The sequence below is a fragment of the Colobus angolensis genome, unplaced genomic scaffold (assembly GCF_000951035.1).
Source record: "Colobus angolensis palliatus isolate OR3802 unplaced genomic scaffold, Cang.pa_1.0 Scaffold694, whole genome shotgun sequence".
NCBI lineage: Eukaryota > Metazoa > Chordata > Mammalia > Primates > Cercopithecidae > Colobus > Colobus angolensis.
In genome coordinates, this window is record NW_012120643.1 from 264,377 (window position 1) to 278,845 (window position 14,469).

At 39.0% G+C, this 14,469-nt stretch overlaps 1 pseudogene; it reads left to right on the forward strand.

Annotated features, from left to right (window-relative positions):
- The first annotated feature begins 12,603 nt into the window (after positions 1 to 12,603).
- Positions 12,604 to 13,844, forward strand: LOC105500874 (annotated as a pseudogene).
- Positions 13,845 to 14,469: the final 625 nt, after the last annotated feature.

Sequence of the window (14,469 nt, forward strand, 5' to 3'; positions counted from 1 at the left end):
TACAGAGACAGGCAGGTTTCCTTGAGCTGCTGTGAGCTCCACCCAGTTGGAGCTTCCCAGTGGCTTTGTTTACCTACTTAAGCCTCAGCAATGGCGGTCGCCCCTCCCCCAGCCTCGCTGCTGCCTTGGGGTTAGATCGCAGACTGCTGTGCTAGCAATGAGGGAGGCTCCGTGGCCGTGGGATCTTCCTGGCCAGGTGTGGGATATAATCTCCTGGTGTGTCCGCTTGCTTAAAGCGCAGTATTGGGGTGGGAGTTTCCAGATTTTCCATGTGTTGTGTGTCTCAGTTCCCCTGGCTAGGAAAAGGGATTCCCTTCCCCCTTGCGCTTCCCAGGTGAGGTGATGCCTCACCCTGCTTCAGCTCTCACTGGTCGGGCTGCAGCAGCTGACCAGCACCGATTGTCAGACACTCCCTAGTGAGATGACCCTAGTACCTCAGTTGAAAATGCAGAAGTCACCGGTCTTCTGTGTTGCTCGCGCTGGGAGTTGGAGACTGGAGCTTTTCCTATTCGGCCATCTTGGATGTTTTCTACCATCAGAGAATGTGCTTGACATGTGCAGTATTGATTGGAAGTACAACAGCAGAAATTATTGTTCTAATTTTAATTTTTAGAGACAGGATCTCATTCTGTTTCCCAGGCAGAAGCACAGCAGCATAATGATAGCTCACTCCAGCCTCGACCTCCTGGGTTCAAGCAATCCTCCTGCCTCAGTCACTTGAGTAACTAGGATTACAGGTGCATGCCACCATGCCTGCTTTTTGTTTTGTTTTATTTTGTTTTTAAATGTTTGTAGAGATGAGGTTTCATTGTTACCCAGGCTGGTCTGAACTCCAGGAGTCAAACACTCCTCCTGCCTCAGCCTCTCAAACTTCTATGATTACAGGTGTGAGCCATCATGCCCAGCCTATCTTTGTTCTTGACTAAATTTCAACAAAAGTAAGTTTACAAAAAAAAGTTTTCTTGTCAAAAGTATTATGGGGAAGTATAAATATAGATTTTCTACCGATATAAATGGTTTGATGAATCAAGTAAACTCTGCATTTACTTGAACTCTGTATTCTCTCTTTATATAAAACCCAATGGATATATAATTTAGCTTCTACTTTTTCCATAATTGCAATGTCATCTTCTCCTATTATTTTTCTGATTATGAAATTAATTTTTACATATTAGAAAAATATGGAAAAAAGAGTAAAGGGAGAGAGAAAAGAAATGTCACTAATAAGCCCATAAATATCTAGCAATATTTACTAAGCATTTATTCTTGAGTTTTTCAAGATATTTATGATTTATATATTTATCATATATTACATTTATTGATTACTTTAATCAATAAAAATTCTTTATATGCATGATTAAAAGTCTGTAAATATACCATAGTTTCTATAATATAAAAACATGAATATGTATTTCAACTACTTTTCCAGAAAAATAGTTTCTTAAAATTCAAATTATACCCCATCAGCAAAGTATGACTCATTCTATACTAATCAATCACCAGTTGATTATATCAATATATATCAGTCAGAAATAAATGAATGCACATCAATGTACGTTAATATAGTGTTTGTGATTAGAGTTACAGTTGAATTTGTAGGTAGAGTTAAGATTAGGGTCAGTTTTACAAATTGAGCTATATATAATTGTCTTGCGATAAGAGTTAAAGAAAAGAGACAGACCACAAATAGTTGTTTTAAACTGTGAGTTGTTTCTCCAGAGAGGTTAATCTCTTATATTACATTGACTGTAAATGCTATGACAACCATTCTTCTCTTGAAAAGTAAGGGAAAGAGAAAAAAAAAATCTAGAAAAAGAAGGGAAATCTTTTCTTCCTGACATCCAAAATGACTTCAGTAAGGGACATCTATATTCTATTCCACATAGAGCTTAAATGCAAATACACAATACTACAAAAATCTCACTGATCTAAATTATTCAAATTAAAGTGGCATGTTACTGGCTTGGTATCCAATACTATAGTAGAATTAGTTTGATAAATGAACAGTGTCACCTGCCCAGAGAGGTAGACAACTTGCCACAGTACATTACAGCAAGTGCTAGAACTAGTTCTGTTACACTGGGAGCTTAAACAGTACTCAGCTCCATCTCAAATCCTACCCTACCTAGGTAGGGAAGCAAACCTCAACCTATCATTTCTACTGAGCATAGAAACTGGTCCCATCCATCCCAAGCAGTGACTCTGCCTAGTTTCAGGGCCCAGTCTGCAACCTTGTCCAATTACAAATATCAAATAGCAGTACTACCTGGTCAAGGAATACCAGGCCAGACCCAATGAGATCTGATTGGCCAGGTCCAATTAGGGGCATTTGCAGTGGACATCCAGCAGCTGTGGTCAATTGCAGAGCCACATTCTGTGGCCTGGCCCAATCAAAGGCAACTGCAGTGGCCATCCAGCAGCTGTGGTCAATTGCAGAGCCACATTCTGTGGCCTGGCCCAATCAAAGGCAACTGCAGTGGCCATCCAGCAGCTGTGGTCAATTGCAGAGCCACATTCTGTGGCCTGGCCCAATCAAAGGCAAGTGCAGTGGCCATCCAGTAGCTCTCCTCAACTGCAGAACTCAGCCAGTGGTTTCACTGCAGAGGGAGTCCAGCAAGCAGTCTCACCTAAAATCAGAGCAGGGGCAGCAGCCCAGCCATGTAGAGAGCCTAAAACAAGCCCAGGGTTGTTACCATCTGGCCCATCTAGAATCATAGGCTAGACTAAATAGGCAAGGTCTATCTCTGCCAAAGAATACCTATAAAAGCCAGAAGAGTGGCTGTCTCTACATATGCGACATTACAAGGACGTGAAGACCATAAGGGATCAGGAGACCACAACGGCTCCAAAAAAAAGCTAATAAAGTCTTTTTTTTCCCCAGGATGGTGTACTACAGGCTTTTAGCATGTCTCAACCACTTGGAAATAGCAAAACAGTACATAAAGATAAACTCTCTGAACTTTAATTCAAGAAGGAAAATGAGAATTCACTGGAATAGTGAACAACAACCCAGATCTCAGGGAGGAGAAAGTGGGCAAGCAGCCTCCATGATGGCATTCAGCTGATAAAAGTGAGAGAAGCTCCAGTACATGAGGAAGGAGAGTCTCCTGCTGTGATTCACCTTTCCACTAGGATTCCATGCAACCCAGGCCAAGAGAGAGCACCTAGTTTCTCTTTAGCCTGGGAGAAAACTTGAGGAGACAGACAGAGGAAAAGATATTGAGAAAAGCTGTAGGCATTTTCCCATGCCCAGAACTGAGAGGAGGAAATCATTTTTAATCCAGGCTTATAGAAAGTCAGTCATTGTTTGGTAACCTGGAAGCGGCAGCCACTGCAGGCATTTTGGTCAAGGGCCAGAGATTGGAGTAGCTGCTCTGCATTGGAGGAATAATGCTCACAGCCAGAATTGAATGGCAAGTGTGGAGAGCACCTCAGAGGTAAGCACTGGAATCCGCTCTCTCCAGTCACAGGACTGCAGCAGGAAGAGTTGCTGAAGCCAAGATTTAATCTGGGATTTGCAGCCAGGGACAGGTTTGTCACTTGGAACCAGCCTGCATATGCCATTGCTAGGTGTCCCGGACTGCTCCCTTAGTCAACCAGGGGAGAGTGCCCCATCAGTCTTGAGGAGCAAGAGCAAGGCAGACCCTAGTCCTGCTCCTCTGAATTGGGAGTACGGTCCAATCAATCCTTCCCTTGCATCTGTGTGCAGGGAACCTCTCTCCACCTCACACCCAGGCATATTCCCAGGCATTTGGATCACCCACTCACTTGGATTAGTAAGTTTTTGCTCTTTTTCTGTACAGAGATTTTGGGGCACTGGAGTCCTCTCTGCTTTATGCCTAGACATGTTTCCAGGCATTCAGCACACACCTGATCACCTGGATTATCAGCCTGCAGTGACCCTCCTTTTTCCTACAAAATCTTTGTTGTAGCAGTGATTACTTCCCTTCTCACAGAGGGACATTTTTCCAGGCAATTGAAGTAATCACTCACCTGGATTGGGAGACTGAGCTACCCTAGATTAGGAGACTATACAATCCCCTTTGCAGAAATCTTGGTGCAAAGGCAAACCTTTTGCTCCACACCCGGACATATCTCCAGGCTTTTGGTGTACATCCCTTCCTGGAATAGGAGCCTGAGGCACCATTTCCTTCCCATGCAAAGGACTTGGTGCAGTGGCACTTCTTCTGCTCCACACCTGGATGTAACTCCAAGCTTTTAGCACACTCACTCTCACATATTAGGTGTTTGAACTGCCCTGCCCTTCCTATACAAAGATCTTATGGTGGCAGTTTCTCTGCTCCTTCTCTGGACATATCACCCACCTTGAGACACATCTGCCCCCCACACCAGATTAGGAACTTAAATAGTTTCTTCCATCCCCTGCAAAGACCATGTAACTGCAGTTTTTCCAATCATTGCTGGGGCATATTTCCATGCATTAGGCACATCTACTTGCATGGATTAGGAGCCTGAGCCACCTTTCCTTTCAGTTGCAGAGATCTTAGTGCAGTGGCATTCTCTCCGCTTGACACCTAGACATATCTCCAGGTGTTTGGAGCATCAGCTCTTCTAGATTAGAAGTTTAGGCCACCCCCCCCCCATGAAGAGAATTTAGGGAAGTGTGTGTTTTCCAATTCCATACCTAGACACACCTCAAAGTGCTTGATGGCTATCCACAAGACCATACCTCAAAGATGGTGCCTATGCCTACCATTTGAGAACCTGTAGGTGGGGTCTGCCCAGCTCAGCCCCAGTCATCTTGATCCTTCCCTCCAGGGCTGAGCAGGGAGCTCAGACTACTGTGGATTACACAGATCAGCCCATTGTCTGATGAAATAGAAAATTTCTCCCAGTTAACAAGGAATAAGTATATATACCTATATGTATCAGCTGTGACTGATGATGTAGATGGGTATATACTTGATCCTTGATGCAAATGAATATATACTTGATCCTTGTTTACTGGGAGTTCTCTGGCTCTTACCCATGAGCACCACCCACTGGCCTGGAGAAGGAACAGTACAACACAATAGGAAATCTTTTGAAACCAGTGCATAGCACTGGGTAGCAAGTTAAGTTTCCTGATACTAATATCACCTCAGTCCCATAGGTGCCAGTGAATCTGCTCACATGCCTAGAACAGGGCTACTACAACCAGAATTTAGAAAAGGCATTATAAAAAGGCTATCTATAACCAAGGACCTTAAAAACAGACTCTTGGTCACTGAAAGCAACCAGACCAAAGTCAAAGGACCATAGACAACATATATTATAGACACCTCCACAATGGGCGGTAGGGTGGGAAATTTCATCCAAATGAACTCAAATTCAAAAAATAAGGGGAGATAGATTATCCAGAGGAGAGGCAGCTGGGGGGATATGGGGGGGAGACTCTAAAAGTAGGAAAAAAACAAAGTGTCACAATGCCCTCAAGGCACTACGTTAATTCTCCAGCAATGAATCTTAATCAAAATGAAATGTTTGAAATATCACATAAAAAACTCAAAATGTTCATTTTAAAGAAGCTAAATGAGATCAAATAGAAAGCTGAAAACAACACAAATAGATCACAACAGCAATTCAGGATATAAAGAAGAGATTGACATCATTACCAAAAAAACTAAACAGAACTCCTAGAAATGAAAAATCCATTAAAGGAATTACAAAATACAATTGAAATATTTAACAATAGGCTAACTTGAGTGAAAGAATTTCAGAGCTGAAAGAGAGGCATTTTGAATTAATTCACTCAGACAAAAATGAAGAAGAATTTTAAAAACTGAGTAAATCTTTTGAGAAATATGGGATTGTGTAAAGTATTCAAACTTATGAGTTATAGGTATTCCAGATGGGGAGGAAGAAAAAAGTAAAAAGTATGGAAGATATATTTTATAAAATAATTCAGGAAAAATCTTCTGATCTTTGGAAATATTTAAATATTCAGATACAAGAAGCTCAGAGAACTCCCGCAAGATACAATCCAAGAAGAACCACACCAAGACATATGGTAATCAAACTATCCAAAGTCAACAGGAAGGAAAAAATGCTAAGAGTGGCAATAGAGAAGCATCATCTGTAAAGGAAATTCTATCGGACTAATAGCAGGTGTCTCAGCAGAAACTCTATAAGCCAGAAGAGCCTAGAAGGCCATTTTTAGCACTGGGTGGTGGTGGGGGAAGCTAGCCAACAACTTTGTATCCTGCTACACTAACCTTCATAAATGAAAAATAAATAAAGTATTTTTCAGACAAACAAAAGCTAAGGGAATTTGTCCCACATGACTGGCTCAAAGAGGTTGTAAAGATGGAAATGAAGGGATAGTATTCACCGTCATAAAAGAACACTTATCACAAATCCTAGAAAACATTACACAACTGAAACATCAAAACAACTAGCTAACAACACTATGACAAGAACAAAATCCCACATAATAACATTAACCTGGAATGTAAATGGCCACAATACTCCTAACAGATACAGAGTGACAAATTGGGTTAAAAAATAAGTCTCCGCCATTTGCTGTGTACAAGAGAAAGGCATGATGACTAACGACAGCTACAGATTCAAAGTAAAAGGATAGAAAAATATATATAACACAAATGAAGAACAGAAGTGAGCCAGAGTAGCCATTCTTACATTAGATAAAACAGATTTTAAATAATAGTAAAAACACACCCAAAAAATGCATTATATAATGATAAACGGTTCAATAGAACAAGAAGATTTAACTATTCTAAATATGTATGCATCTAATACAGGGGCACCCAGATTCAAAAAACAAATACTACTAGACCTAAGAAAACAAACTGATAGCAATACAATAACCGTACGAGACTTCAACACCCCAGTGATATCACTACACAGATCATCAAGGCAGAAAATCAACAGTGACATTCTGGAAGTAAACTGGACTATAGAACAAATGTACCTATAAGACATTTACAGAACATTGCATCCAATGACCACAGAATATACATTCTTTTCATCTGTGCATAGGACATTCTCCAAAATTAACCATATACTTGGCCATAAAGCAAGTCTTAAAAAATTCAGAAAACTCTAAATTATAACAAATATTTTCTTGGACTAAGTTGTTGGTCTTTTGGATGGATAAACAAAATTGAAACCCAAAATGTATTAAAGACTTAAAAGTAAGACCTGAAACCATAAAAACATAGAAGAAAAACTAGGAAAAACTCTTCTGGACACTGCCCTAGACAAACAATTTGTGATGACACCCTACAAGCAAATGCAACAAAAACAAAAATAGACAAATGGGATTTAATTAAACCAAAAGTGTCTGCACAGCAAAAGAAATTATCAATAGAGTAAATAGACCACTTAAATAATCAGAGAAAATATTTGCAAACTATGCATTTGACAAGGAACTAATATCCAGAATCCACAAGGAACTCAAACAACTAAACAGGAAAACAAAACAAAACAAAATAAAAACTCCATTAATAAGTGGGCAAAGAACATGAACTACACTATTTTCAAAGGAAGACATACAAGTGGTTAACAACCATGTAAAAATAAGCTCAACATTAGTAATGATCAGTTAAATGCAAATTAAGTCCACAATGAAATATCATGTAAAGCCATTCAAAATGGCTACTGTTAAACTGTAAAAAGACAGCATATGTTGTTATGGATGTGGAGAAAAGAAAACACTGATATACTGTTCATGGGAATGTAAATAGGTTCAACTTCTATGGAAAACAGTACAGAGATTTTTCGTAGAACTAAAAATATAACTTCCATTTGACCCAGCAAATCTATGAGTGTGTATGCACCTAAAAGAAGAGAAATAATTATATTAAAAGGCATCTGCACTCATACATTCATTGCAGCACAACTTACAATAGTGAAGTCATGAAGTCAATCTAAGTGTCCATCAAAGATTGATTGGATAAAGAAAAGATTGTATCTATACACCATGGAATACTACCCAGTCATAAAAAGAATAAAATCATGTCCTTTGCAGCAACATGGATAGAGCTAGAGGCCATTATTCTAAACAAAATAATGCAGAAACAGAAAACCAAATATCTCATGTTCTCACTTATAAGTAGACACTAAACAATGGGTACACATGGATGGATGGATGGATAGATAGATAGATAGTTAGATAGATAGAAAAATAGACACTAGGGACTCCAAAATAATAGACATGGAGTGAGTTTTGAAAAATTACCTTTTGGGTACAATGTTCAATATTTGGTTAATGAATGTACCAGAAGCCCAATCCCCACAAGTACACAATATACCTATGTAAAAAAGCATACAGATATAGCCCATAAATCTAAAATAAAGTACATTTAAAAAAATAATAAGAGAAATTTAACAATAAAATAAATAAAAAAGTGAAAAGAAACAAGAAAACTCCAACAATGACTCTAAAGAAATGGAGTTCTATGAAGTGGCAAAGAATTAAGAATGATCCTCTTAAAGAAGTTTAAATAACTTCAAGAATACATGTAAAAAATAATAAAATATTAAGTGAAATTCAAAAGTAATAAATGAACAAAATGAGAACACTAACAAAGAAATTTCAAAAATTAAAAAACTAACAAATAGAAATCCTAGAGATAAATAATATAATGGATGTAAGGAAAAGTGCAATAGAAAGCTTCAACAGGGTTGATCAGGCAGAGAAAAGAATCAGTATGTTAGAAGACAGAATATCTGAAATTAACCATTAAAATAAGCCAAGAAAAAATAAGAATGAATAAAGTCTGTGAATATTACTGAACATCATTAAGAGGCCTAATCCATGCATAATAGGACTTTAAGAAGGAGAAGATGGATAAAAGGGCCAGAAAGCATGTTTAAAGAAATAATAGCTGTAAATTTCCCAAATCTAAGTGACAATGCCAACAACTATGTGCAAGAATCCCAAAATTCTCCAATTAAATTCAAACAAAAGAGGAGATCATCATGGCACATAATAACCAACTATCAACTATCAAAGACATAGAAAAAAGTTATGAAAATAGCAAGAGATAAGAAACATATCACATACAAAAGAGTCAATATGGTTATAAGAGAATGGTTCAGCAGAAACCTCAAAGCCCAGCAAAACTGAAGTAATATATTCAAACTGCTAAAGGGGGAGAAAAAGAAATGCCAACAAAGAATATTTTATCCAACAAAGTTGTCTTTCAGAAATAAGACAAAAATAATGACTTTCAGATAAACAAAAGCCAAGGTATTAGTCTGTTCTCATGCTGCTAATGAAGACATAACTGAGATTAGGTAATTTATAAAGAGAAGTGGTTTAATTGACTCACAGTTCCACGTGCTTGGGGAGGCCTCACAATTATGGCAGAAGGCAAAGGAGGAGCAAAGTCATGTCTTATATGGTGGCAGGCAAGATAATTTGTCAAGGTGGACTCGCATTTATAAAACCATCAGCTCTCATGAGACTTATAGACTACAATTAGAACAATATGGAGGAAACCGCCCCTATGATTCAATTATCTCTATCTGGCCCCACCCTTGACATGAGGGGATTATTGCAATTCAAGGTAAGATTTGGATGAGGACACAACCTAACCATATCATTTTGCCCCTGACCCCTCCCAAATTTCATGTCCCTTTTCACATTTAAAAACACAATCATGCCTTCCCAACAGTCCCCCAAAGTCTTATCTCATTTCAACACTAACTCAAAAGTCCACAGTCCAAAGTCTCATCTGACATAAGGCAAGTCCCTTCTGCCTATGAGCCTGTAAAATAAAAAAAAAAAATTACTTACTTCTTAGATACAACTGGGGTACAGGCATTGGGTAATTACACCTATTTCAAATAGGAGAAATTGGCCAAAATGAAGGGGCTACAGGTCCCATGCAAGTCCAAAATCCAATGGGGCAGTCATTACATCTTAAAGTTCCAAAATGATCTACTTTGACTCTATGTCTTACATCCAGGTCACAGTGGTGCAAGAGTTGGGCTCCCATGGGCTTAGGCCGTGCCACCCCTCTGGCTTTGCAGTGTACAGTCACCTCCCAGCTGCTTTCACAGGCTGTCATTGTCTGCAGCTTTTCCAGGTGCACAGTGAAAGCTGTCAGTGGCTCTACCATTCTGATGTCTGGAGGACAGTGGCCCTCTTCTCACAGCTCCATTAGGCAGTGCACCAATGGGGACTCTATGTGGGGGCTCCCACCCCACTTTCCCTTCTGCACTGCCCTCACAAAGTTTCTTCATGAGGACTCTGTCCCTGCAGCACATCTCTTCCTGGACATCCAGGATTTCCATACATCTTCTGCACTCTAGGTGGAGATTTCCAAACCTCAATTCTTGACTTCTGTGCACCTGCAGGCCCAACACCATGTATAACTTGCCAAGGCATGGGTCTTGCACTTGCACCCTCTAAAGCAATGGTCTGAGCCATATGTTGGCCCCTTTTTGCTATGACTGGATGTGAAGCAGTTGGGATGCAGGGCACCAAGTCCCTAGGCTGCACACAGCAGGGGCACCCTGGGCTCAGCCCACAAAACCATTTATTACTTCTAGGCCTATGGACCTATGATGGGAGGGGCTGCAGGTGAAGGTCTCTGACATGCCCTGGAGACATTTTCCCCATTTGATTAACATTTGGCTCTTCCTCATTTATGCCAATTTCTGCAGCCAGATTGAATTTCTCCCATGAAAATGAGTTTTTTTCTATCACATCGTCAGGCTGCAAATTTTTCCAGCTTTTATCATTTATGCTTTTTTCTTCTTTTATTTTATTTTTGAGATGGAATTTTGCTCTTGTTGCCCAGGCTGGAATGCAATGGTGTGATCTCAGCTCACTGCAACTTCTGCCTCCCAGATTCAAGCAATTCTCCTGCCTCAGCCTTCTGAGTAGCTGGGATTATAGGCATGTGTCAACACGCGTGGCTAATTTTGTATTTTTACTAGAGATGGGGTTTCTCCATGTTGGTCAGGCTGGTCTCAAACTCCTAATCTCAGGTGATGTGCCCTCCTTGGCCTCCCAAAGTGCTGGGATTACAGGAATGAGCCGCTGTGTCTGGCCTCTGCTTTTTTTTTTTTAATGCTTTGCTGCTCAGAAATTTCTCCCACCAGATACCCTAAATCATCTCTCTCAAGTTCAAAGTCCCACAGACTTGTAGGGCATGGGGAAAATGCCACCAATCTCTATGCACAGCAACAGTGAGCTTTTACTCCAGTTCCCAACAAGTTCCTCATCTCCATCTGAGAACACCTCAGCCTGGACTTCATTGTTCATATTACTATCAGCATTTTGGTCAAAGGCATTCAACAAGTCTGTAGGAAGTTCTAAACCTTCCCATATCTTCCTCTTTTCTTCTGAGCCCTCCAAGTCTCTAGGAAGTTCCAAACTTTCCCACATCTTCCTCTCCTCTTCTGAGACCCCCAAGTCTCTAGGAAGCTCTAAACTTTCCCACATTTTCCTGTCTTCTTCGAAGCCCTCTGATGTATTCCAACCTCTTCCTGTTACCCAGTTCCAAAGTCTCTTCCACATTTTTGGGTATCCTTATAGTAGCACCTCACTACTTCCTGGTACCAATTTACTGTATTAAGTCTGTTCTCACACTGCTAATAAAGACATATGATGGACTGGGTAATTTATAAAGGAAAGAGATTTAATTGACTCACAGTTCCACATGGCTGGGGAGGCCGCACAATCATGGCAGAAGGCAAAGGAGGAGCAAAATCATGTCTTACATGGTGGCAGGCAAGAGAGCATGTGCAGGGGAACTCCCATTTATAAAACAATTAGATCTCATGAGACTTATTCGCTATTATGAGAACAGTATGGGGAAAACTGCCCCCATGATTCAATTATCTCCACCTGGCCCTGCTCTTGACACATGGGGATTATTACACTTCAAGGTGAGATTTGGGTGAAGACATAGCCAAACCATATCACTAACATAGTTCACTAACACTAAGCCTGCCCTACAGGAATGCCTAGAGGACATTCTTTAAAATGCACCAAAGACCACTAATTATTAACTTAAACATACAAAAGCACAAAAAATTCATGGTATAAGTAATACAGAATCGTATTCAATATACTCTGATATGGTGATGTTTAAACCAATTTTATCTCAGTATGATAGTTAATAAAAATGCATCAAAACAATAATACATAAAATTTAATTTTCAAGGAATACAAATTATAAAATGGTGTAAGTTTTGACATCAAAAACATAAAATGTTGTGGGTAGAATAAAAGTGTAGAGTTTTGTAACTCTACAAAATCAAATGCAATCAAAGTTAAATTGTTATCAGCTTGAAATAGTTTGTTATAAGTATGTTTTATGTAAGTCTTATAACAAAAAGGCAAAAATCTATACTAGATTTTAAAAATATAAATATAAACATATAAACAATTCACTACAGAAAACCATTAAGTCACAAATGATGATGGCAATAGAGGAAGAAAAAACGTGTATAAAAAACAAGCAGAAGACAAAAGACAAGGGCTTCAGTTCACCAGGCAGAACTTTCCGGAAGACTCAATAAGATGCAGAGAAGTGGCAGCTGCCTGAGCTTCAAAAAGCTACTACAGTCCTTTCTGCTTTCTCACACTGGCCTCATCCCCCTCACTAGCTGTAGTTGTAGAAAATGGTGAAATAAACCACTTTACATGATTTTTTAGAGGGTCAAAGAAAGTACCACTAAGGAAGAATTGAAAAAGGCTTATAGGAAACTGGCCTTGAAGTACCACCTGATAAAAATCCAAATGGAGAGAAGTTTAAACAGATTTCTCAAGCTTACAAAATTATTTCTGATGCCAAGAAAAGGGAATTACATAACAAAGGAAGATAACAGGTAAATAAGAGGACTGAGCAAGTGGCAGTTCTGGGTCCCCTATGGACATCTTTGATATAATTATTTATGGAGGAAGAAGAATGTAGAGAGAAAAGAGGAGTAACATTGTTGTGCATCAGCTCTCAAAAACCTTAGAAAATGTTTGTGATGGTACAACAAGAAAATTGGCACTTCACAAGAATGTAATTTGTGACTAATGTGAAGGCAGAAGTGGGGAGAAAAAGAGGAGAGAAGTATAATGTTGTCCCAATTGCCAAGTTACTGGACTGCAAATAAGAATTCATGCGATAGGGCCTGGGATGGTTCAGCATACTTAGTCTGTATGCCTGCATGGAGTGCCAGGGTCATGGAGAATGAATCAGTCCTAAAGATAGATGTAAAAACTGAAATAGAAGAAAGATAGTTTGAAGGAAAAAGATTCTAGAAGTTCATCTTGACAAAGGCATGAAAGATGGCCAGAAGATAACATTTCACAGTGAAGGAGGCAAAGAACCAGGATTGGAACCAGGAGATACTATAATCGAGTTAGATGAAAAGGACCATGCTGTTTTTACTTGACAAGAAGACTAGTTTATGTCTATGGACAGACAACTGGTTAAAATATTGTGTGGTTTCCAAAAACCAATATCCACTCTTGACTACTGAACTAGTCATCACCTCTCACCCAGGTCAGATTGTCAAACATGGAGATATCAAATGTGTGCTAAATGAAGTCATGCCAATTTTTCATGGACCATTTGAAAAGCATCACCTAATCATCAAATTCAAGGTAAACTTTCCTGACAATGGTTTTCTCTCTCATGATAAGCTCTCTCAGTTGGGTAAACTTCTACCTGACAGGAAGGAAATAGAAGAGATTGATGAAATGGATCAAGTTAGAACTTTGATTCAAATCAGGAAAGACAGCACTGTTACAATGGAGAAACATATGAGGATGATAAACATCATCCCAGAGGTGGTGTTCAGTGCCAAACTTCATAAAAGGACCAATGAGTAACACTCATTCCTGGCACTTGATGAGCAGTAGTGAGTGAGTGAGTGGAGGATTGTAATCATAATGTGTTCACTGCCTGCTATTGTTTTTTAGTATTCAACTATAATAATGTTTTTAAAATTAAATAATAAACAAATATAAAAGCTCAAAAAATCAGAAAATAAATTACAAAATGGTAGTAGTAGGTTCTTACCTATCACTAATTACTTTGAACGTAAATGAATTAAATTGTCCAATAAAGAGACATAGAATTACTGACTTGATTTAAAAAACAAGACCCAACTATATGCTACCCAAATAGACTCAACTCACATTTCAGGCCACACATAGACTGAACGTGAGGGGATGAAAAATAATATTCTATGTAAATGAAAACCAAAAGAGAGAGACCAAGGTTAGCTACACTTAAAGTAGGCTTTAAATCAAAAACAGTAAAAAAGATAAAGAAGGTTATTACATAATGTTTAAGGATAACTCTATCAAGAAGATGTAACAAGTGTAAATACATAATACACCCAACATTGGAACACCTAAATATATGAAGGAAATCTTAAAGGATCTGAAGGGAGATATCAAATGCAATACAATCAGAGTGAGGATTTCAGTTCCCCACTTTCAACAATGGACAAATCATTCAGACAGAAAATTAATAAGAAAACATTAGC